Source organism: Chelonoidis abingdonii, chromosome 8 (genome assembly GCF_003597395.2).
Source record: "Chelonoidis abingdonii isolate Lonesome George chromosome 8, CheloAbing_2.0, whole genome shotgun sequence".
NCBI classification, from domain to species: domain Eukaryota; kingdom Metazoa; phylum Chordata; order Testudines; family Testudinidae; genus Chelonoidis; species Chelonoidis abingdonii.
In genome coordinates, this window is record NC_133776.1 from 63,795,425 (window position 1) to 63,820,985 (window position 25,561).

The 25,561-nt window shown below is 44.1% G+C and overlaps 1 protein-coding gene across 2 annotated transcripts in view; it reads left to right on the forward strand.

The window, feature by feature from the left end:
* The first annotated feature begins 957 nt into the window (after positions 1 to 957).
* Positions 958 to 25,561, forward strand: part of LOC116831679 (cis-aconitate decarboxylase-like) — a 35,613-nt gene continuing 11,009 nt past the window's right edge. For both annotated transcript variants that reach the window (XM_075069000.1, XM_075069001.1), the window contains exon 1: positions 958 to 1,004. The gene's annotated coding sequence lies outside the window, so the exon portion shown is untranslated. The remainder of the gene's footprint in view (positions 1,005 to 25,561) is intronic.

Genomic DNA, 25,561 nt, shown 5'->3' on the forward strand with positions numbered 1-25,561 from the left:
CCGGCGCCTAGGGCGCCAGAAACCCTAGTGCCGGTCCTGCTAACACGGCTGCTACTCTGAAACATACCAATTTTGTGACTGTTTGGAAATTTGAATTGAAATTGAAACATTAATACACACTTTAAAAGCATATGCAGTATATGATAAAATACCTGTATCTGAAAGTATAATAGATTTGAAAAGTATGAACATAGACTAGCTTCCTTATATAGCTGTTGTTTTTTATGACAATGTCAGTGCATTCATTTCAGTGATGTTGGCCAACCTAATAATTTCAAATGATGATTTGTAAGCAAAGTCTAAATGAGCTATCCCTGACAGCTAGTAATGAGGTGGAGGGAAAAGCTTCAGGACCAGACTGTATTTACTGTCTTGCCCAAGTGATATAGTTTGGCTGGGGTTTGGTTACAAATCACTTGAATGCAGAGGGTGGGGGTGGGGAGTGAAATGTTGTTCTTATTGTATGAGTAAAGGGCAGTTGAACTGTTCTTAGCCTGTGCTGATTGAGGGCATCAAGAGAGAGGGTGGGGACTTGTCCCTCCCCACTGTTTAAAGACAGAGCTGATTAGGCTCCATAGACAGTCTTTTGTTCTGTTAAGTGACCACTGCAGCTGAAATCACTGATAATCAGGTCTAAGTGCTTAGTCTTGTTGTGGGGACAGTGTTCCTGTGAGTACAGTGTTTTTGTGTAAGAGACAGCCCAGACTGCACTAGCAGCGAGGTTCCCCCACTGAGAGCTCAGCTGAAATCACTGAGAGCTGTTTGGAACCTCAAGAGACCAACTTGCAGAGGTCACAGTGGTAGGTGGCAGCAGATGGTGATGGTGCAGGGCCGTTGGCAACAGAGTGATGGAGTGAACGGTGGCACAACAAACAGTTGTGGCCAGAGCGAACAGTAAGCAGCTGGAGGAACAAGCGAGGTGCCTTCTTGCCCCTCACTTGGGAGATGTACTCATGTGAAAGCACCTCTGAACTCTGAGTCTCCACTGACCAAGGACAACACTGGTGAGTGGGGTGTGGTGGAGGGAAAAGTGAAGGGCATGTTAAATAAACATTTATTTGTTGGACTATATTTTAGTGACTTTGCTCCAGAATCTAGATTTGTGACTGGGAATGGAAACTTACATAAATATGTTTCCTAGTAGGCCAAGATTTTTAAAATGCATTATTTGCCAAGGCTGTTGTCTCACATTGTTGCTATCTTAAGAGGTCATTATGTTGGGGAGTTTCTGTACTAAACATTTTTATTATTATAATTAATTTTTACATAAGAATGGTCATACTGGGTCAGACCAATGGTCCATATAGCCCAGTATCCTGTCTTCCGACAGTGGTCAAGGCCAGGTGCTTCAGAGGGAATGAAGAGAACAGGGATTCATCAAGTGATCTATCCCCTGTTGCCCATTCCCAGCTTCTGGCAAACAGGCTAGGGACAATCAGAGTATGGTGTTGCATCCCTCCCCATCCTAGCTAATAGCCACTGATGGACCTGTTCTCCAGGAATTTATCTAGTTCTTTTTTTTAATCCTGTTATAGTTTTGGTCTTCACAGCATCCTCTGGCAAAGAGTTCCATGGGTTGACTTTATGTTGTGTGAAGAAGTATTTCCCTTTTTTTAAAAAAAAACCCCTGCTGCCTATTAATTTCGTTGGGTAACTGCCATTTCTTGTGTTATATGAAGGATTAAATAACATTTCCTTCTTCACTTTCTTCACACCAGTCAAGATTTTATAGACCTCTATCATACCCCTAGCGTCCCTTTCTAACGAAAATTCACAATCTATTCTTTCTCCTTTTATAGCCAATCCGCCCGCAATAGATATTTGTGCATTCTGTACTTTACATTCCAATATATATGGTGATTGGGAGGGTGACAGTGACCACGGATATCAGATGTTATCGTACCAGGATTTATCAGTAGAGGGGCATATATTTCATGTTTATGATGTTCACTTCTAAAGAAAACTAAATTCAAAGGGTTCACACCGTATTTGATTACATGGTCAACAATGGTTAAAGTCGAGTGCAAACGCGGACACATAAGCAATAATTAGCGGTGGGGCTCAGGTTCGAGAAGCGTCTTTTAGGAGAGTCGGCAGTGGCTGTATCCGTAGCTACAGGTTGCCTGTAGCTCCCTGCCATTGGACATTACGGGTAGAATCCAATGCTAGGGGCAAAAACAGTGTCGGAGTGATCTGGGTAAATGTCGTCATCCATTTTCTTCATGAAGCAACGGATGACCTATTGCACTGTTTTCCTTGTTGCCCGGCAATACCTACATGGCATCATGAAACATTTGTCCTTTTACTGCACCGTATGTGAACTGAGGCGCTGACAAGCGGTACGCTAGCGTACGCAGGAAGCTCTGCCTTGCAGATAGGAGAGATAGTTATGCAGTTGTTGCTGTCTGCTACATAACCGTTGTAATGCACCCCCTATTGGACATGAGGTTATCAGTCATCTCGTCCGTCGCTGCATGTCATTGTGCTCCTGGCTGCCTGTCATGATTGCTGACCGGGTGCAAAGACAAAATTGGGACGTCCCCGGTATTCCTCTTAGTCTAGTACTAAAATAAGAGCTCATGTCCGCTATATGGGCAAGTGTACTAAGAACCAGTGTACTAGAGAGCAAGCTTGCCCTGTCAGATCCGCAGAAATGATGAGCTGCATGCATTCTAGGGGTGCCCCTCAACCCCACCATGTGTTCCCCCCCTAACCTCTTGGGCACTGGCGTGCCCATTGATGTATGAAGATAAAGAATGCAGGCATAAAACCACTGAGTTTTCTGAGTAAAATGAGGGGAGGCAGCCATAGCTGCATGATAGTCCGAGGCGGCCTTAACGGGGGGAGAGAGCTCAGCATTCCCGCTGCTATATAGTCCAGCAGTAAACTGATTTTCTTAGATAGGAAAGGAGGGGCTGATGGAGCCTATGCGGCTATGATGAAGACGGTTACAGCCGTTCTGTACCACTGCCGGAATGACGAGTCATTCCTATTTTTAGGCAGGCCCCCGGCCGACCTCACTGAGGCCAGCAGAACTTACGGCGATGACGGAGAGACAGCTACTCTTCTGCACTGTCTGTGCTGCACACCCCCCGGGAGGCGTGAGTGAGGAATGCTGTGCTTCAGTTGCTGAGCATCGCGTTGCTACAGCGCATGAGGTAGCCAATATGATGAACATTAGAAAAAAGTCAAGAAATGATTTGTTCCACTTTTCTGTGCATAGGGTTGAGAGTGGTGGTAATTGACGAGATACGTACCCTGACCTCCTGGACAATGGTTATTGACCCTACGGGGCATTGGGAGCTAGTTCGAGATGCAAATGTTTCATAGACTGTGGGGATGCTGGGATAGCTGAAGTCCTCGTACCCTCCCGCCCCCACGCGCCTCCTCCTCCATGAGCGCTCATTAGATTCTTTGGCTCCTTAGCTTGTCAACAAGCACAGATGATGTGGACTTCGTATCTTAGCCTGGAGATTTTTTTCAATGCTTTGGCATTTCGTCTTCTGGAACGGAGCTTGATAAACATGTCTCCCCACAAGCGATCAGATCCAGTATCTCGTACAGTCCCATCCTGGAGCTCTTTTGGATTTGGGAACTGCACCGGACGGACCGCTGATCAGAGCTCCATGGGAAACAGGAAATGAAAATTCAAAGTTCGCGGGGGGCTATTCCTGTCTACCTGGCCATGTACTCGAGTAGATTGCTTTCCAGAGAGAATCAAGGTGCATGGGGAACGCCGAGGCAATACCGTCGATTTGCGGCCACACTAACCCTAAATCCGACATGGCAATACTGATTTCAGCGCTACTCCTCTCATCGGGGAGGAGTACAGAAACCGGTTTAAAGAACCCTTTATATCGATATTAAGGGCCTCGTAGTGTGGACAAGTGCAGGGTTAAATCAGTTTAATGCTGCTAAATTTGGTTTAAACGCGTAATGTAGACCAGGCCGGAGTAGCAGCCGTGTTAGTCTGTATCGCAAAAAGAACAGGAGTACTTGTAGCATCTTAGAGATTAACAAATTTATTTGAGCATAAGCTTTCGTGGGGTACATCCAAAAAAGTGGGCTGTAGCCCACAAAAGCTTATGCTCAAATAAATTTGTTAGTCTTTAAGGTGCCACAAGTACTCCTGTTCTTTTTAAAAAAGCAAACAGGATGTTGGGAATCATTGACTGCTGCTGCACACTGAGTGGATGTTTTCAGAGAACTATCCACAATGACTCCAAGATCCCTTTCTTGAGTGGTAACAGCTAATTCAGACTCCTTCATTTTGAATGTATAGTTGAGATTGTTTTCCAATGTGCATTACTTTGCATTTATCAACATTGAATTTGATCTACCATTTTTGTTGCCCAGTCACCCAGTTTTGTGAGATCCCTTTGTAACTCTTCGCAGTTTGCCTGGGACTTCACTATCTTGAATAGTTTTGTATCATCTGCAAATTTTGCCACCTAACGGTTTATTCATTTTTCCAGATAATTTATGAGTATGTTGAACAGTACTGGTCCCAGTACAGATCCCTCAGGGCTACCACTATTTATCTCTCTCCATTCCGACAACCGATAATTTATTCCTACCCTTTGCTTCCCATCTTTTAACCAGTTACTGATCCATGAGAGAACTTCCCTCTTACCCCATGATGGCTTACTTTTCAAAAGTCAATTTAAATTAAATCCTTTTTTTTTTAATTTATATTTTTTGAGAAATCTAGACCTGTTATGTGTTTTGGTGTAACTTGCATTATTCTTATGTTAAATTTGCATCATCCTAACAAAACATTTACTTTATTCACATCTCTTTTATATATCTCATTGGTCCTAACTCTCCCCTCCCTAAATTCAAACACCCCCCTAATTTCAGTTCCTGGGGAAACCACTGATGAGCTGTGCCCTAGTATCAGCTGGCACATTATTACCCTAACTGAGATTTTCATGTCTAATTCATAGCTACTCTCAAACACGTAGCCTGCAGCATTATAGGATGATGTGTCTCTTCCTGGCACACAAATCTACCTATGAAACATTCTGTCTATTGTTTCCTTGCGTGATCCACTCGAACCTAGCCTTACAGGATCTGCTCAGCCCAGCTCCTGGTCACATTGGGTGTGTCAGGAAATATCTCAGTATCTATCAGGTAGTGCAGTTCTCGTAAGATTGGATGGTTTATTTTACTCCCCTAAGCTGAGTAACAGAAATAAACTTTAGACTTTTCCTGATCTTTCATTGTACAAACAAGCAGCAGGAGTGAAGGGTCACTGGTTCCAGCTCTCAGTGGCCCTAGAAGGTTTCAAAGCCCGTGATGGATTCCATTAGTTCAATGATGTATTGCTCCACCACCCCTAGAGAAGCCAGATCCCACACTCGCTGTAACAGAAGGACTTCTGTGCTTGGGAGGAACTTTTTCCACCATGCCTTAGAATGATGCCAGGGTGGGTAGAACTGAAGAGGTCGGGATGAAAAAGGGACTGTCCAAAATTGTGACAGTCAGTGGAACTTGTGAATGAGATGGTCAATAAAATTCAAGTTGGGAAATTTTTCAGTAAGAAAAAGGAACGGGTATTTAATGACAATTTCACAAAAAATGGTTCCTGCTTTTCCAGTAGGTCCACTTCATAGTCACTTATGTATATTTGAAAACCTCACCCTAATCTTGGGACAATCAATATTTTACAAAGGCATCATTTTTGCCATTTCTTTCCCAACATCCAGCTGTTATGTTGTAAATAGAATTTCCCCCCTCTCCTATCCACCTGCTTCTCTGATTTGATTCATTTGAGAGTAAAGTTCACATCTGATCTGAAGGCTTAAGTGGAGCCTTGGAGTATATCTGCCCTCAGGCTGGAAGTGTGGCTCCCAGCCTGGGTTGATAGACACACACTAGTTCCACTGAGCCAGTGCACTAAAATAGCCGTGTGGCTGTTGCAGTATGGTAGGTGACACAGGCTAGCTGATGGAGAACCAACCAGTCTGACCCCCTGGGTCCATATGTGGATGGCAAGTCTGGCCCAACACCCATGCTGCAGTGTCCACAATGCTGTTTTTAGCCCTTAGCTTGAGTGGAGCTAGAACAAGTCTGTCTACCTGGGCCAGGATGCATGCTCCCAACTGCAATGTAGACATACCCTGGTGTCTTCCTGGCCTTCTGCACTAGGGCGAATTTGATTCATGGTAAGCATAGAACCATAGATAGAAGGGCCAGAAATGTTTTTATCTTGAATCATTCAGGATATTCCATAGAGTTGTATTTGCATGTGTCTATTTGATTGTGTATAGCACCCATTGCCATGACAGCAGCACACCTCACATTCAGGACTAAAATAAACCAAACACGTTAGTCACCCAAATGGATGAGTCAGGAAAATTAAACATAGTGCCCTTGTCTTAGAGATGACTGGTTCATTTAATAAAATTAAATTTAATAAAAAGTTATAGCATTTAAAATTGTGACCATAGCTCAAACTGCAACTGCTTCCCAGTGTACTGCTCAAAGCACGTGTCTTATACACACCTAGTGACAGGTAAGCTACTGCATTAGCCTCTTGCATATCTTCCCCAGTCCCAGCATTCATGAGCATACTGTGTTCTTCTCTAGTGCCTTTCATCCAACCATCTTAAAGCACTGTACAAATACTAATTAACACACCTTCTATGAGGCAGGTAAGTATTGCTGCCCTTATTTCATCCAGGAAGTTTTTGGAGAGTGTTGGGAGACAACTTCTTGATGCATGTGCTGGAGGAACTAACTAGGGGCCATGCTCCTCTTGACCTGCTGCTCACAAACAGGGATGAATTGGTAGGGGAAGTAGAAATGGGTGGCAATCTGAGCAGCAGTGACAATGAGATTGTTGAGTTTAGGATCCTGACAAAAGGAAGAAAGGAGAGCAGCAGAATACGGACCCTGGACTTCAGAAAAACAGACTTTTACTCCCTCAGGGAACTGATGATCAGGATCCCAAGGTGGCTAACATACGGGGGAAAGGAGTCCAGGAGACCTGGCTGTATTTTAAAAAAGCCTTATTGAAGAAGCAGGAACTAACCATCCTGATGTGCAGAAAGAATAGCAAATATGGCACGTGACCAGCTTGGCTTCACAGAGAAATCTTTGGTGATCTTAAACACAAAAAGGAAGCTTACAAGAATTGGAAACTTGGACAGATGACTAGGGAGGAGTATAAAAATATTGCTAGAGCATGGAGAGGTGTAATCAGGAAGGCCAAAGCACAACTGGAATTGCAACTAGCAAGGGATATGAAGGGTAACAAGAAGGGTTTCTAACGGTATGTTAGTATCAAGAAGAAAGTCAGGGAAAGTGTCGCCCCTTAATGAATGGGGGAGGCAACCTAGTGACAGAGGATGTGGAAAAAGCTGAAGTACTCAATGCTTTTTTTGCCTCAGTCTTCGAAGACAAGATTAGCTCCCAGACTGCTGCACTGGGCGGCACAGTATGGCGAGGAGGTGAGCAGCCCTCAGTGGTGAAAGAACAGGTTAAGGATTATTTAGAAAAGCTGGATATGCACAAGTCCATGGGGCCGGATGCAATGCATCCGACGGTGTTGAGGGAATTGGCTGATGTGATTGTAGAGCCATTGGCCATTATCTCTGAAAACTCATGGTGATTGGGGGAGGTCCTGCACGATTAGAAAAAGGCAAATGTAGTGCCTGTATTTAAAAAAAGGAAGAAGGAGAACCCAGGAAACTACAGACCAGTCAGCCTCACCTCAGTCCCTGGAAAAATCATGAAGTAGGTCCTTAAGGAATCCATTTTGAAGCACTTGGAGGAGAGGAAGGTGATCAGGAATGGTCAACATGGATTCACCAAGGGCAAGTCATGCCTGACAAACCTGATTGCCTTCTATGATGAGATAACTGGCTCTGTGGATATGGGGAATGCGGTGGACGTGCTATATCTTGACTTTAGAAAAACTTTTGATACGGTCCCCCACAGTATTCTTGCCAGCAAGTTAAAAAAGTATGGATGGATGAAGGGACTATAAGATGGATAGAAAGCTGGATAGATCGTTGTGCTCAACAGGTAGTGATCAATGGCTCGATGTCTATTTGGCAGCCAGTATCAAGCGGCATGCCCCAGGGGTTGCTCCTGGCACTGATTTTGTTCAACATCTTCATTAATGATCTGGATGATGGGATGGATTGCGCTCTCAGCAAGTTCAAGGATGACACTAAGCTAGGGGGAGAGGAAGATATGCTGGAGGTTAGGGATAGGGTCCAGAGTGACCTAGACAAATTGGAGGATTAGGCCAAAAGAAATTTGATGAGGTTCAACAAGGAGAACAAGTTATCCTGCACTTAGGACAGAAGAATCCCATGCAGTGTTACATGCTGGGGACTGACTGGCTATGTGGCAGTTCTGCAGAAAAGGACCCGGGGATTACAGTGGACGAGAAGCTGGATATGAGTCAATAGTGTGCCTTTGTTTCCAAGAAGGCTAATGGTATATTGGGCTGCATTAGTAGTAGCATTGCCAGCAGATCAAGGGAAGTGATTGTTCCCCTTTATCTGGCACTTGTGAGGAGACATCTGGAGTACTGGATCCAGTTTTGGGCCCCCCACTACAGAAAGGATGTGGACAAATTGGAGAGAGGGCAACCAAAATGTTTAAGGGCTAGGGCACATAACTTATGAGGAGAGACTGAGGGAACTGGGGTTATTTAGTCTGCAGAAGAGTAGAGTGGGGGGGATTTGATAGCAGCCTTCAACTACCTGAAGGGGGGTTCCAAAGTGGATGGAGCAGGCTGTTCTCAGTGGTGGCAGATGACAGAACAAGGAGCAATGGTTTCAAGTTACAGTGAGGGTGGTCTAGGTTGGATATTAGAAAAAAACTATTTCACTAGGAGGGTGGTGAAGCACTGGAATGGGTTACCTAGGGAGGTGATGAATCTCTATCCTTAGAGGTTTTTAAGGCCCAGCTTGACAAAGCCCTGGATGGGATGTTTTAGTTGGGAATTGGTCCTGCTTTGAGCAGGGGTTTGGACTAGTTGACCTCCTGAGGTCTCTTCCAACCCTAATCTTCTGAGTTGATTAATAATAATAAAAGCTTTATTAAATAAATACATTAAAAGTGTGAAACTAAAGACTGGTTGTATTTAATTGTATCCCCTTTGAGTTCAGTGATCCTATTAGAGGCAGGGTCATGCTATATCAAGTATGGTAAAAGTCCTGAGGTTCTGAAGGAAGCAAATGACTTGTATTATGTGATCATAGAATATCAGGATTGGGAGAGACCTCAGGAGGTCATCTAGTCCAACCTCCTGCTCAAAGCAGGACTAATTCCTAACTAAATCCCCAAACGGTCCCCTCAAGGCTTGAACTCACAATCCTGGGTTTAGCAGTGTAATGCTCAAACCATGGAGTTATCCCTCCCCCCAATAGCACAGTGAGCATTGCAAACAAACTTTGGGAATGGATGCATAACTGATTGGCATTCCTCCAGGATAGGAACACAGCCATCAACATGATAGGCAGAGAAGGGAAATGTTATCAGCTACTCCTTTTGCTCCAATAACTTATGGTAACATATAGAAACAGTTTAGAAAGACCCAGTTAATTTTTGAATATCTAGTAATTACGGCCCTGATTCATCAGTCTATGTATATTCTTGAAGGTACTTGAGCTCGTGCTTAAGTTTAAGCATGTGGTACTTAACCATGTTCTTAAAGTTTAGCATGGGCTTAAGTGTTTTGTTGAACAGTAATGAATTTAAGCCTGGGATTAAATGCTTTACTAAACTGGGTCCTCTGAAAGGAACTCATTGTGCTAAAGACATACTACTCTGTTTAATTATTAGTGATAGTTAATGCTCTTTGTCTGTCTAATCTATTTATCTAATTTATTTATGCATTTTTAACCAAAAATGTTATGACTGCATCTGCTAAAGGCAAAATGCTGCAGCTTTAAATTACAGTTTTTTCATACTGTAAGCATGATAATAATTCCTTTACCATTCCCTACAAGGCAATATGATTTTTATAGTAGACACTGCATATATAACCAACTGCTAGTGAGTATATTAATTGGTCCATGCTGAGCGTGAACAACTGGTGGATGTGAGTCTTTTCCACCCTCTACTTTAGAGCCTACCCCTTTAGCTTAAGCTGCAACATTTTATTCTTTTAGCTCTGTAGGCCACCAGTTCAATCCCTAATATCAACCAAGATGATGGCCTTCACAGATACATTCCATAGATGATACTACAGTGCCCTAATGCAACACAATTACAGCTGGCCAGGAAATGATCTTTTTCCTGTGAAAAAGTTTCAGCTAAATTATTTTGTCAAATAATATTAGGTTTTCATTGAACACACAAAAATTTGCATTGAAAAAGGACTTTTTTTGTGTGAAAAATTCTGCAGTTGGAAAAAGTCAGCTTCTATGTGAAAAAATGTTTTGACAGAATTTTTTCTGAGATTCTTTAAATGCAATGCAGAAGATAATGCACATTGACAGAGTATGTGGGAGGCAGAGGTTTTGGAGCGATCAAGCAGCAAAACTTTGACTTGTTTCTGAAATAACATAATTTCTCCTTTGGCTGCAAACAGAATTGAGAGGATTGGTGGCAGTGGTTCTGTTCAAATGAGGTTATTTCAGGCTGTAATACAGTGTACAAACCCCTTTCCGGAACCCAATACAACTAACTGGGAAGGGGTTAATGAGAACCTGTGGGCTCAATTAACTCTCTTTGCTTCACCTGTGAGTGGCCAAGCCTGGCAGGAAGATGTTAAAAGGGGAAAAACCCAGCTCAGTGTGGGCTGAAGGGGCAGGGAACAGAAGAGGTTTTTTTTGTTTTTGTTTTTTTTAAAATGGGTGCTCACTGAAGGAAGGCCTAGGTGAGGTTGGAAGATAACCAGACACTGGGCTTGGCATGGGATTCTTACAGGTCCTTTGTTCCCAGGACTATGGGCTTTTTCCTTTTGGGTTCTGTAGAGCAGTGAGCCTGGGAAGGGGCTGCTGGAAAGGCTTAGAGGCTGACTGTGGTGGGAAGTAGTGTGTCTGGATAGACAGACTTTGGCTACTTCTTACAAGGTTGCTAGGCTGGAAGCCAGAGAAGATGGAGGGCCTGGGTTCCCCCTTGCATCTGCTCCTTGACCACACACAAAGGTGGTGGAGAAACCCTGGAAATGATATGTCTGTTGCTGGGCTATAGATGTACAGGACTTGATTTACCCTTGCAGGGGTGAGACTGTAAGTGAGCAGGCTGAGTGATGAGGAGATGTGGAAGGCAGAGCACTGTGGTAAAACAGATTAGAAACTGGAGAGGTGATGCTGCTGCTATTGGGCCTGATTCTCCTTGCTTTCCCTCTGGTTTTATGCTGCCTAACTCCATAGAGTCTAGTTCTGCTTTCTGTCTGATTCCAGTGGGACTGTACAGATGGAGCTTGGACTAAGCACCTGATCAGGGGAGTAAGGAACCCCTTTACTGCTTTGTACTGGCTACCTGGTTGAGATGCACAGGGCTATGGGGCAGTGCACACCTGCTTGCACCCCTCCCAGCCAAGGTGGGCAGGGAAAGAATGGCTCTTTGACTGTGTCCCACCATGCCAGCAAGCAGAGCTAAACCAGCATGGGGGAGGAGAGCTCACAACTTGCCGTGTTATAAGCCTATTGCTCACAATTTCCTCAGAATCCTGAGAGCAGGAGGGAAGCTGGGCCCATGTATCCCCCAGAGGTCTGTGCTCTGAGAGAAGAGTGGTCAGGAAAGCCAAAGCAACAGAGGGGAAAGGGCCTTTTCGGTGTAGTTGGCTTGTCTACTCGTGCTGGTGTGGGAGGAGGAACAGGAAATGTTAATTTTAGCCACCAGAGCTGGCTTGAACCAGCAAACCCCAGAGTGGCTGGGAGTTCCTTGCCATGTCTGCTTTGGGTGCCAGGCAGCAGTGAACGCCCTGAATGCTGGCAAGAATGAAGCAAGCTGGAAGCTTCTGGCTGTCTAGGGGCAGACAGCAGCTCCCTGCAGACTGCGCGGAACACCAGGAGCAAACCAAAACCAAGGCCTGAATCTTAGCCAGGAATCTTGTAGCTGCCTGAGTGAAACGAGCTCATCCCCTGGAGCCTGAGGGAATGTTGTTGTTTATGGTGCCTTTTCGGGGCAAACAGAATTGTGGCCCAAGTCTTGGGATACTTCTATCACAGACATGAAATTCATCTGGACAACAACACTAGAGCTAAATAGAACTGGAGTAATAATTGTTTACATTTATATAGCACCTTGTATCCTAAAGCCTGGAACAAATTCTTCACTTGGAATCCACGCCACAAATCAACTCATCAATGCAGGAGCTTTTACAGTGCAGGAGCTCTGCAAGGGAGATGGGGAATAGGAGAGAGCAGAGCCTGGGAGGAAGGAGCCCCTGGGGGTTTTCAAGCTAGCAGATGAGGGAGTAACCTGAGCCCCATGGAGAAGAAGTAGTGTGGCCAAGCTCTTTTCCTGATGGATAAGCCCTGCCTGGTTCAAGGGAGTGGGAATGAACAAGAGGAGGAAAACAAGTGGGGCAAAGGGGCCCAGCCCTTGGGGTAAGGGGAAGTGATCAGCCCCACCCTAGTCCTCTGTGTAATAACGGGGCCATGTACTCCAACATCTCATGATATACCAGGAATTGAAAATAAGGGGTGCATATCCCTTCAGAAAAGTGTGAATTCTAACTCCTGCATGGTAGAAAGAATCCATTTCCAGCACTAGATTTATGAGCTATTGCTTTGCTCCAGGTTGGAATATTGCCCATCTGGGGCCTTATTTCAGGGGAAAGAAACTTTTTTTTTTTAATGATGCTTGTTTCTGCATTCATGTCTGTTTAGACAGAGAAGTACAAGAACGGTCCTGGCCAGCAGTCCTTTACTAAAGGCTAAGGGCAGTGCATAAGCTGCATTGTCCCAAGACCAGCCACAGGGAAGGAATAACACTATCAGATTTTGCAAATTTATTGTGAGTCTTGTGATATTTGGTATTTTCTGACAGCCCCAGCTCCTGGAATCATGTGATGAGATGAGAATTTCAATGTTTGTTTTTTAACAAGTAAGTTTCTAGCTTTTGTGCATGCAGAGAAATGCTTGAACACAAGGCCCCCTGAAGGCTCAGAAACCAGAAGGGAAATAGAAAAATGATTTTTAAGCCAATATTTTGATTTTGGGGGGAGCTGACTCATGGGGTTTTTTTTGTTTGTTTTGTTTTAAGCTTGGGGGTTGGCAATACTGCAGTTTTTGACTCTGAGTCCCATTCTCCTCCCTGGTTGCCATTTGCCCCAGTGGAAATTAATTGGTTGTTACCCCAAACCAGGAACAGATTACATCCTGCTCAAGGGTGTATCGGCTTTGATGGCCAGTGCTTGAGGGTGAAGTTTGTGGCTGAATCTGTCCCCTACCCCACTCTTCCCACGCCCCATCCATCTGCACAGATTAGAAGTAGCAGCCCTGTGGAACCTGTTCTCCCCATACACTCTGCCTTATATCTTTCCATTAATTTCAGTGGGCTTTGGATCAGGATTCTGAAGCCAAGGGCTTTGATCGCTTCTGTGTATTAATTCACCTGTATCTGGAGTCATTGTTCAATTTCCCAGGGTGCGAATACATCATCTGCTCTAAGTCCTTTTCAAGGAATGTATCTGCTTATTCATTGTCTTTGCTCCCAGTTTCAGCCATGGGAATCATATGACTTTTAAAAGATGAAAACCCCCCATAAAGATCAATTAAACTGAAATAACATGTCCTTTAGATTTTTATTTAGATTTCCAATAGATTTTATTGAACAGAATCTGGTTGCCTTAAATAACACAGGCTTCAAATGCTATGGAAGCAAGTACAGCAATATACATTAAATATGCAGCCCAAGGTATACACAAAATATAGGCAGTCTGGGAATGCACACGATAAAACTATAGCTCCTGATCCTGCAGGCGCTTTGCGTGTGAATTCACATCAACTTCAGGTACTGAAGAGGTTAAAATAATAAATAAGTGGGGAGAGAGACATCAAGGAGCATAGCAGACAGAGGAAAAGTGAGCTTCCAAGTGAGATTAGAATACATATATGCAGTGCCGAGTGGGTGGGGCTCTGATCTGTTTAAGACTCTAGCTGGTACCCCAGTATCAATGTGAAGGGAGGTTGGAAGTTTGGATTGCCTGCTCTTTGGGCAGCAACTGTCTTTCTGCGTACAGAGGTCCTGATCCTGACTGGGGCTCTAGCTGTGAATGTCACAGCAATAATACAGGGGATGAGTCAGGAGTCAGAGAGTTAATGGGGCGTGTTCTAGATGGCAATGGTTGTAGAGAAGGCAGTGCTCTCATCCCACCAGCAGTGAGACTGTGTGACAGAGCAGAGAGGAAGTCAGTGCTATGAAGGCGAGCTGGTGAGCAGGGAGAGTCCATGGCACAGACTGGAATAAAATCATCGGGTTAAAACAAAGGAGGTAAATCTGAACTAAGCACCCAAATAAACTTATGAAAGATGGGGGGGATGTGATTTAAGGACTGTACCTGGGACCTGAATCTCTGTTGCACATTTGCAATCATTTACACTAGTGCAAAGTGGGTCCAAAACACTACCTCTCTGATCTGGTAGCATTTTATATCTGCTCTGCATTGATGTCAATGGTCACACAAGGTGCAGGGCAATGGAGAACCAGTGAATTAAGCTCAGCTGAATTAAGGCCACTTTTATTCTACTACTGTCCACACAGGTGTTTAATGTAGTTAATTATAGATGTTAAATTCATACTTCCAGTTAATTTGGATTAACTTCCCATAGTGTCCCTATATAACATATATAAATGAAACATATAATTCCTATTAGAAATGTCAATTTTATGTTTGCGTTTCAACAGTTCCAAACTGAATTTCTTTTTGGAACATTTCATTCTGTGGAAATTTTCAACACTTTGTCCCATTTTGGGATCAAACAAATGTTGAAATATCAGAATTTCCTGTGGGATGGCAACTTTGGTTTCCAACAAGCTCTAAGGCGTGCGATCCTAGAAAAGAATCACCTCTAAAAACAGAGATACAATGAAGGCTCCTATGTTTGTGAATTACATAGATCTCTGCTGCACCACAATTGTGTCTGAATTCATCAGATAAGACTTTCCACTTCAGTATGTTCACCTCTGCAAGTCATATTGGGCTGTTATTGCTTAATCACTTTTCATCCTGGCATCTCAAAGCACTTCATGAATTAGACTTCATGTAATCTGTGTGAGATGTTGGGGATGGGTTTTGTTATTTCAAAAGTAGGTAAGTGGATGATCAGAGAAGCTGTGACTTTCTCAAGGTCCCTCAGTGTGGGATCTGGAAGGTAACATATAACAATGCACTTGTACATTGTAGAAGAAAATGTGGGCTAATTGAATCAGATCTTTCAAACAAGGATTGGCCCCCTTGGTGTAAGGAGAGAGCATCTTGCTCTTTGTTCAGTGAGATTTTCTTTCAACTTCATGCAGCTCCGTTCTTCACCCTTTCAAATATCTGCTGCACCTTGGCTGCGGGCACACAGCCTTCTCTCAGGATAGTGATGCCACCTAGGGAGGAAGCACCAGAAAATTAGGTGAGTTGCTGATCCCTGAGTCACAGAAGCAGGGAAAGGAAATGGCCCATGGAGGAAAGCATGCTTGAGACAGCACCACAAGGGTCAATTAGGGCCAAGTTTTCTCAAAGACCCCCCCAATAGGGCAAATAACTGAAAAGCCCATGAGGATCTGGAGCTGACCCAGGAGCAAGATGGCTCCTCTAGAAAGCCAGCAGCCCCGCACATCATACAAACACATTGGGTCAACCTTTAGTCAGGGTACACTGCACCTCCCACTGAACCAGCCCTTCCGTCTAGACTTCAATTTTTCATTTGCGGTGACACAGACCAGCTTTTCTAAGAGCTAGCAAAGTCCTATGTCCTTGTGTCCTCAAGCTCTTATAGGTTCTACCATTACTCCAATAGCCTGGAAAGGGATGTGTTCCTCAGGCCCCAGAAAAACTAGCTCTATACTTGAAACACTGTTCCTTTTATAAGCCTTAAGTTTCACATGGCCCATTTTTTCTACCTTCCATCTCCTGTGCTGTGATCCCAGAGGAGATTCCCTTTTTTAACGGGCTGGTGAAAGTACAGAGCTTGAGAGCCATTTCTCTCTGCACACTGTTCTGAGTGGCTGAGGCTAACGGTGGCAGCTGAAGAAAAAACAAGGTGCCTCTAAAACTCACCTTCATCGATCTTTGTGCAGTTGACCACTGTGGATGCCACTACCTCATTGGATTCCCCATCACAGAGAACCCCCTCTAGCTTGTGGCCAAGACGCCTGGAGGAAAAAAAGGAGAGAAAATACAAACCAATTCATACTGTCTTAGGGTGAGATTTACCCCTCTGTACAGGGCTAACTCAAGGCCTAGTCATCACTTAAGGCACTTCCTCCATCTTTCCTGTTGGCTATAGAAATGTCAGCTACTATTGTAGCCCTTGATTAATTGACAGGATACTCACGAGATGACCATGTCATGGTGGGTGCTGTCAGTCTCTCCACTAGGATTAGCAGAGGTGATGGCCAAGGGGCCCGTCATGTCTATGAGATGGACAGTGATGGTTTGGTCAGGCACTCTGATCATTATGCTGTCTTTGGTCCCGACTCGGTCATAGCCTGCTCCAACCCCTTGCCGGAGAAACAGACTGAGTTTGCAAATCATAGTTTGGTTCAGTACATTGTACATCATCACACAATGCATCATATCTACTTCCTCAAAATTTGCAATCCCCAATACTACAGGTATCTTTGTTCAAGTTAACAACTATGAATTGCTGAGGATTAGTAGCAACATAGAGCAGAAATGGCTGATAGTGACTTTGTAAATATGAGGAAAGAATTTGTGAAATAAAACATAAGACAAAGAGCCAGATCTTCAGTGGCTGTACGCTAGCATGGCTCAGCTGAACTGAGCACAACAGTGCTAACTTACAGCAGCTGAGGAGCTGGCCCAAATACTTAGTTATTCTTTATTTCAAATAATCCCCTGAAACATCTTTAAACAAGGTCAGACTGTGACTCATGCTGCTGACAGAAATGTGATTTTAAAATATCTTGGGTGTTGCATCTCGTTGGGAACTCTAAAGGAGTTGGGTTGGAAAACAGGAGTATGAAACACCCCATAAAAGTGTCCACTTGGTCCTATATTTCCGAACCACACATTGGAGTCATTGTCTTGAGGTCAGTAGCAGTAAGCAAGAGCAGTGGAGTGAGAGCCCCAGGTACACTGAACCTTCCTATAAAGGTCAATGCTGAGGATGATTTGGATCCTGATGTCGTGACCCTCATCGACCCACTCCACCTACATGTGGTGAAGCTCCAGCTAAACTTTTTAGGAAGAGGAATGAGAGCAGTGCTGGAGATGCCTTAACTTTGCCAGGGGCTCCAATGGATGGAATACTCTCAAGTCATTGCCCAGGGGGAAATGTGAACTTTGAAGATGCAAAGCCAGAGACCTGGAAAAGGAAAGAAGCAATAAGAGAGAAGATGCCCAATTTACTCACCTAACTTCTTCAGCCATTCTCCTTTCTTGATGATGCAGCCAATGCCTCCGGGATAAACATTCTCCATAAATTCCCAAAGCAGAGGGCTGAAGGGGGGAGCAGCAGCTCGCAACTGGTCCAGGTTTGAAATGAAGATGCAGATGGGCTTCTCTTGAGGCCTGTCCTGTGAAAACCAAAAAGAGGAGGAGGAAGATGTTTTAAGAAAAATGTAAAGAGAGCAAAAATCTCTGCAAAGTGCACCCATGCAGTCAAACACAATCTGCTGAGTCCTGCACTGCAGCCACCACTCCCAGGGACAGTGGGTTCCAGCGTGCAATGCACCATCTTGATACTCAGATCATGAGGGACAATTGCATACTGGGACTTGTGTCATTTCTGGGTTTAATACATGGATATTAAAGAAGAGGGAGAGGTGTCACCTGCCCTATTTTGTGCATATTAGGTGCAGATTTCAGGCTCTTGATGAGTTATCTTTATGGCCCTGAGTTAGATAAAGATGGGAAATCCTCTTTTCTAGACCCAACTAGCATAGTATAAAATAACCTTCCTGTAGTCATCAAGCAAGTTCTTAATAGTTTGTATCCAGGACCATTCTTTTCTTCTCTTACACTGGTGTAAATCAGCTATAATGACTCTGAGTCCCACTAGTTCTCATAAACTAATCTGCACCTGGAAACCTGTTTGGTTCAGTTCCGTTCTGCTCTGACCTATACACATGAGAAGAGCCTTGTGGCATTAGCAAGTGCTAGTTATACTTCTCACCACAACCTGCTTTGATGTATATCATAGATCAGGCTATGGTGGAGGAGAAAAGAAAGACACTTTGGAGCACTCAGTTCTTGTTACATAACTTTTGGTGAAACCAGGTGACTAACCCAGCAGGAATGTATTTACATTCTATTTACACTACCTCATTGACTGCAAGAGCTTAGACTTGGCACTGAATGAGGAAATATAAAGAGAGACTGTATTATTGACACTTACTCTAGATGTCTGGTCAGAGAGCCTATAACTCCTGTTTTTCTGGGCTAGCTAAGAAAGTGCCTAATGGAGAACAGACGGGGAGGCAAACACTAGCAGAGATGGGCTTAAGCTGCAAAGTTTGGATCTGGATCCAGTGTACTGAATTTTTCCAAAATGTTGGGATGTTAAGAACCGGGATTCTGGCTCAGCCCTTTATAGAGAAAGAGGATGAATTCAGATTTGGATCCAGATGTCACAAGTTTCAGGGCTATTTGGATTCAGGCATTAGCTTTGGGCCCATCTCTGTTTACCAGATAAACTAGAGTGAAGTAGCTCTTAGCTGACTAGACTCTGATCTCAGTTCACAGCTGTGTGTATAGAGTAACTCCATGGAAGTCAATGAGTGAATCCTGTTTGACAGTGTTGTAACTAAAAGCTGAATATGGCTCATGGATTTCTGTTATGCTTATTTACGAACTTCATAGTAAAAATACACTGTCGAGCCAGACTCCAAACTGACAGACTGATGGGCATGCTGTTCACACATCTGTACAAGTCTGGCTAGTTTACAGATAGATGCACAAGTTCTGGGTTGAAAGACAGCAGCCGATATTGTGTTGACACCTTGATTCTGTAGATTTTCTCAATGGCTTCTGGCTGTTTGCAGGAAGCTGCCAGAGCATACACTGTGTCTGTAGGCACTCCACACACTGCACCTTCATTCAGCAAGTTTGCAATGCTCCTCAGGCTGCTGGTTCGATGGGAGCTGGGGCAGAAACAGGGTGGAGGATCTTTAGTGTCCTCCTTAGTCATCTCAACCTGAAAGTGGTCAGAGAAATAATAAATGTATAACTCTATGAACATGCTAACAGATTAAATCCAGTATCCCATGCTGTGGCCAGAGGTTACAACTGCTATACAAAATTGTCCTAAAGAAATGGCCAAGGAAAGTCCCATATGATTCCCATAGATATTTGTTGAAAGGTTGTATTTCAAGAGCTTTCTTACTAGTCTAAACATAAAGAAACAACCAACTTGTTTGAATGAAATGCAGTTCCTCAGGAAGGAATGATCAATCAACCCTAATTACATGGGACAGTCTTGGTCATGCCTACAATACTGTAAAGGATATTTAAAGCTAACAGAGACAATGGAACACTCTGGGAAGAGAATCAACATCCCATTTAAGATGCTTTTCATTCCCAAAAAGTTTGTGGCATCCTAGGTTCCTTAAAGCTGTAAAACTCCTGGATTGTGGTCCACTCATTCTACTAGGTCCTGGAGTCCTGGTTTTGGAGTCTGAGAGGGGTGGGAACTATATATAAATGTGCCTCTCCTCTCTCCATGTTTCCAGTCCCTTTATTTGTGAAGAAAGAAAGCTTATTTTCAGTCTATAGCCCACTACAACATGGCAATGCTACAGCTGTAGTGAGTTAGATATCCAAATCCCATTGGAGTTCATTAGGCTGTTTTGATGATCTCAGGATAACTGTTTGTTTAGTATATCCATAATGGAGAGTAAGCTCATTATATCATGTAGCTGGACTCTTACCCTGAAGAGAGGGGGTCCCATCATTATGAGATCTTTGCCAAATATGCAGTTTGCTAGTGATGACGTTGCTCCATAGATGCAGATAGCACCGAAGATAGACAGCATCACAACTAGAAAAACAGAGAATCCAAGATGGGGAGTGGGGAAGGGATCAGGTTCTGCCTTTTCCTTGGAGGAATTTTGTTATATGTGTGGCAGCTTCATATAATTGCAAATTAATCTGTTTTTTATTCTCCCATGCAAAATTGCATTGTCAACATGTGGGAATCAAAGCATGTCACATTCTTGCAAGCTTGAATTATTTTATAGCATTAACCATTTTTTCCCATCAAGAATGCACAGCAGTTTCCTACTTCTTTTTCATTCTGAACACTCTCAGAACACTTTTCCCCCCTAGACACAGTGTGCTGTGTTCCTTAAGTTAGGAATGATCTGCAACTTCTCACCCAGACTTACTCTCAAGGGGCACTGGGAGGTGTTCCACTGTAAACAGCAGAAAACAAATGATCAAAACCTCCATCACAAAGGTCAGGCAAAGGAGCACCAGGTTCGAATAGGAAGCTGTGAAAAGAGAGGCAGGAGAGAACATGGCCCATGTCATGGAAAGGTCTGCAAAGATATTACAGTAACACCCACAATTCTTAACTCAAAGTAATCCAATCAGAGGGCAGCAAACCTAGGACTTCTGATCCATCAGTATGTTTATCAACCTTCCCTTCGGTGGGGGAAGATGAGTTCTGGCTCCAGTTTAGTTCAGCCTCAGGTTTTGAAAGCTATGCTACTGAACCCACAATCTCTCATTTTTATTGTTTTATTTATTTTATGGAAACATGTATAATGGCTATAAACTGATTTACAGCAGCTGGCCATGAAGTTGGAGTGGAGTTACACCAGAGAGAAATTTGTTTCTGTCTAGCACGTCAATCTTATTTGAACCTTATCTCTTGAAATGATATTTGGTTCATGTGACTTTCCCTTCCAAACCCACCTTCTGGATCCTTTAGAGAGGCTTATTCCTTTGTAATCAAGAACTTCCACTCCAATGGCTAAAGTGTTTGCCTAGAAGTCAAGAGACCTGAGTTCTAATCCTGGCTCTGCTGCTCTGTGAACAAGGACAAGTTACTTTGCCTCTGTGTTACCTCTTCCACCCTTTGTCTCTTCTCTGTTTAGAATGAAAGATTTTTGAGTCAGAGTCAGTATGTTTGTATAGCGCCTAGCACAATGGGGCCCCTGCTGAGACTGAGGCATGTTGGTGCTAACCTAAAACAAATAATCCATGAGTGCAGTAAGACTTACCTATAACCATTAAAAAGACGTTGACTACCAAAAAGGCTATGGATCCTGCTGTGAATCCTCCATCACTCGCGGCATCAATGTTCAGTAAGTGACCTGAAATAGCACCAGCAAACTTGGTTGTGAGCAAGTACAGTGCAACACCAGAACCGGGGGAAATTGTAATCTGAATTAGTGTATGGTGACCTCTTTAAAGAAAGGATGAGAATATATCTGAGGTGAAAAGCATTTGGGGTGTAATGTCTTTAACACAGAAGCAGTATCTGGTGATTCTGTGATAATGAGCCAGAAGGCTAAGAAAGCCACTTCATTTTATCTGCCCTTTGTAAAAAGTGAGGCAAGATGGGTGAGGTAATATCTTTTATTGGACCAACTTCTCTTGGTGAGACAAGCCTTAGTGAATTGCTGTTCTCAGAGGGGTTGGGAGATAGAAATACAAAGTCCATAGTTCATTCTTGGAGGAATTCAGCTTTCTCCCATACTCCCTATGGGTCTCAGCCAGCTCCAGATAAGCCATTGACTTTAATGGGAGTTGGGGTGGACATTATATGAGCATGCTGCTAACTTTGAGTTACAAAATGGAATTTTGGCTTCCCAGGTCACTCCTCATTAGAGCTGCTTTGGTGACGGTAGCTAAGTGTACTGAATATTGGAAGGCTTTTGAAGCATAAAGTTGGCATTTTTCCTGGTGCCTGAATCAAAGTTTTATAAGGTCTTATTTTAGGAGAGTCAGATTGCTGATTCAAAAATCATTAGGGGTGAGATCCTGGCTGCACTGAAGTCAAAGGCAAAACTCAGCTGAGTTCACTGTGACCAGGATTTCACCGTAGAATTCTGAAGTTGTCAGAACATGAAGCAATTAGACCAACTTCTGCTGTGGTCATTTCTGTGGACACAAATCAGAACACTTCTCGTGTTATCACTTCTTGCCTCTTTGCAATGGTTTGGGTAGGAATCTCCCGGCTGAATGGACAAATTATAGGAATTCTTCTGGTTCAAGAAGGTTGCTAGTGTAAAGAAGACATGAAAATTACATTCCACTTGGCAAGTTGCTTCTTAAAAGCATTGGCATGGTCTGAATAAGCAAGATAGGTAAGAAATTTTGTTACCTGCAAACCGGAGCCAGGTCCATGTTGCCCAGATAGCAGCATAGCAGAATGGAAGAATGGACCCAAATCTTCTTCCTCTTTGGACCTGGATCCTACACACATACAGCTGAAATATGGCTCCTGGGATTAGCACGGAGGGAATAGAGAGATGCTGTCTGATGGGGTCATTTAAAGTACTCTGGATGGCAGAGAGTGCAGCCAGGCCATTGCAGATGTAGAACAAGGCATCAGGGACCTCGCAGATGGTGGCCCCTGGGATATTCTTAGACCTCATGAGGGAGCTTTTGACACTCATCAGTATACTCTGGAGCTTTGAGCTGGACATAACTTGGGCACCAATAGGGATCAGCGCCTTTTCACCTATTGAGTTAATGAGGCTTGCAAAAGTGGTGTAGAGCGAGATAGCCATGTAAAGGCTGCAGGAAACCCCAAAGAACACATAAGCGCCTCTAATTGGAATCTGTCGGATGGTGGAGATAGTGAGAAGAATGAAAGCAGCATTTTGCAGCATCTCTAGAACATCCTTATTGAAGGCCATCAGGAACAGCATGCAAGCAGTGGCCAGGAAGAACCAGTCCCCAATCATTCCCATCCTGCTTTGCTGCACATTGTCTATGCTGATGAAGACAGTCAGTGTGAACTCTTCCCAAGACATCACCAGCCAGTACAGACTGTGGACACCAAACTTGGTGGTATAATAAACATCGTCTCGCAAGTAGCTATAGAAGCTGGAGAAGAGCTGGCAGATGGAGATGATGCTAACCCATATGGCTCCTACGTAGAAGGTCTTCATGTACCCAAAAGCGTAGAAGGCAAATATGAAGGGCGAAATGGTGTCACATAAGTGGTTTAGGGCCATTGGCTCAGCATACTTTGTGTTCTTTTTCTTCTCCTCCCCAATAGTCTTGGAAGAGCCACTGTTAGCTGAGCCCAGCAGCAAGACGTTGAAGAGAGGGTTCCCGAAGCCTGGCAGAACATACCTTTGGGTGATGCCTTTGAAAAGGAGAGCTACTGCTCCGTACAGCCCACAGACAACAATGACCAGCTCCAGGACCCCTGACACAACCAGCGCCCATTGGCCAAACAGCCCCACCCCTTCGAACACCAGCGTGAGGGTAATGGCTCCGAACATGAAAGGCATGATGTAGTTCACGGTGGCTGAGCAGAAGGAGAGGATAAATGAAATGAAAATATAAGCCACCAACCCAGCGACAGCACTCTCACTGGTGGAGGGCTGGGCTGCATCAGTGTGGAGGGGAAAAGTGGCATTTTCTGAGGCTAGCGTTGTGTTGTTTAAGAGGGGATATGCCCCTGAAATGATCCGGGTGGCCCCATAACTGCTCCACAGAGCTGCAAATGCCAGGAAGGCTGTGCCAGCCAGGTGGTCATACTTCCGGAAGGCAAGGAACCCAGCCAAGAGTTGAGACAGGCCTCCAATCAGAATGAGGTGGACCCCTAAGAAAGGCAAACAAAATGACACAGAAGTGTCATTAGCAAATAAACAATCAACAGGTGCTTTGCACAATGAAACACTGTTGCCAAATATACATGAGCTACTTTGAGCTGATGCATGTATTACTACTGGTCCTGCAGTCTTTGGCAACTGGTTTTCTGAAGCCTCTCTTCCTACCTTAATGATGAGTCTCTAAATTGAGCTCTGGTGCAATGCTCCTGCCCCCCCACCCCAGTACAATCAGCCCAAGTTCCATTGTGGGTTAGTGCACACAGCTAAGCAGAAGATGGGAAGGCACTGGCTGTACAGCAAGGGTTTAATCTGGACGGCACAGCTGCCCAGGAAGATGGGGGACATTCTTCTAGAGCATGTGCATAACCTGTATACTTCAATCTACATACGTCTGGGCTCAACTCTTGTGTAACCCCCCAGCAGAAAGAATTCACCTATAGCCTTTCTTGCTAGACTAAGGCCAATCGGACTGAGGTCCATTTTTCCAGAAGAAAGCCCATCTCCTACTCACCTGCCAGGATGTTTTCTACTCCCTCAGGTCTGATGTTGGTGTGAGCAAAGGAAAAGTTCTGCAGGCACACGAGGAAAGCGCTGATCACATTTGAGAGGAGCCCCAGCACCGATGGCTCACTGTAGAACACAGCCGCAAACCCCTCCATGCTCGCTGTGACCTGTCTTCCTTCCAGACAAAACAATGGCTAATGTCAATAAGACACATCACTAATCAATCTGTGTGTATATATATATATAAAATGTGGTTGCCCTTTTTGCCTGTGTGGTTGGCCAATATTTGGGGCCTTACTGTGTTGTTTCCTGGAGGAGAAATTGATGATACAAGTCAGGTATTTCTGCGATGCAATCACAGAGAATGTATATAAAGTCTTGTTTCCCTGAACACAGTAGAAATAAACAGCTACGGCAGTTTCCTTGCCTAAGCCTGCCCTTTCAAGTCTGCTGCTCCTGTGCCCCAAGAAGTTGGGTCTCCCTGCTCCCTCTCAGGGCCATGCTTACCACTGCTTCTCTCATGGTCTGCTGGCTGTCTCTTGGCTCTATGACTCTCATACACACTTTACAAATGCAAGGTCTAGGAGATTGTTTGGTATAATCAGTCTCAGGGAAACCCCTCAGAGCATATGGCTTAGTCCAGCTCTGACTTTGCAATGCAACCCATTGCTTTGGGCAGTAGCTTCTATTGGCTCTAGCTATCTTATTCCATAAATAGGCTTAATTGTTCCTTCCATTTAGCCTGAAAGAAGTGTGGTTACTACACCCATCAGATTTAACCAGGTCTGTGGTTCTGTATAGATCAAACACCCACTTGAGGGCAGCCATTAACCACTTCCAGGAGAACAATATAATATTTGTCAAAATGAGCCACTATTTCAGCTCCGGAGAAGTTTTGAAATCAGGTCAAAGGAAAAATCCTGGTTCAGTCTTAACTGCGGAGCAAAGCACTTTGGAAAATTAGCTCATCTATTCAGGAGCTTAAATCATGATTTACGACCCTAAAATTACAGTTCTATTTTTGAAAATCGTGGCCTTAACCTCTCTGTATCTCAGTCCCTCACCTTTAAAATGGGGCTTTTACTCCCCTGCCTCCTGGGGCATTGAGGATAACACCATTAAAGCTTGGTAGTCGCTAAGGCCCAGATCCTCAAAGGTATTTTGGTGC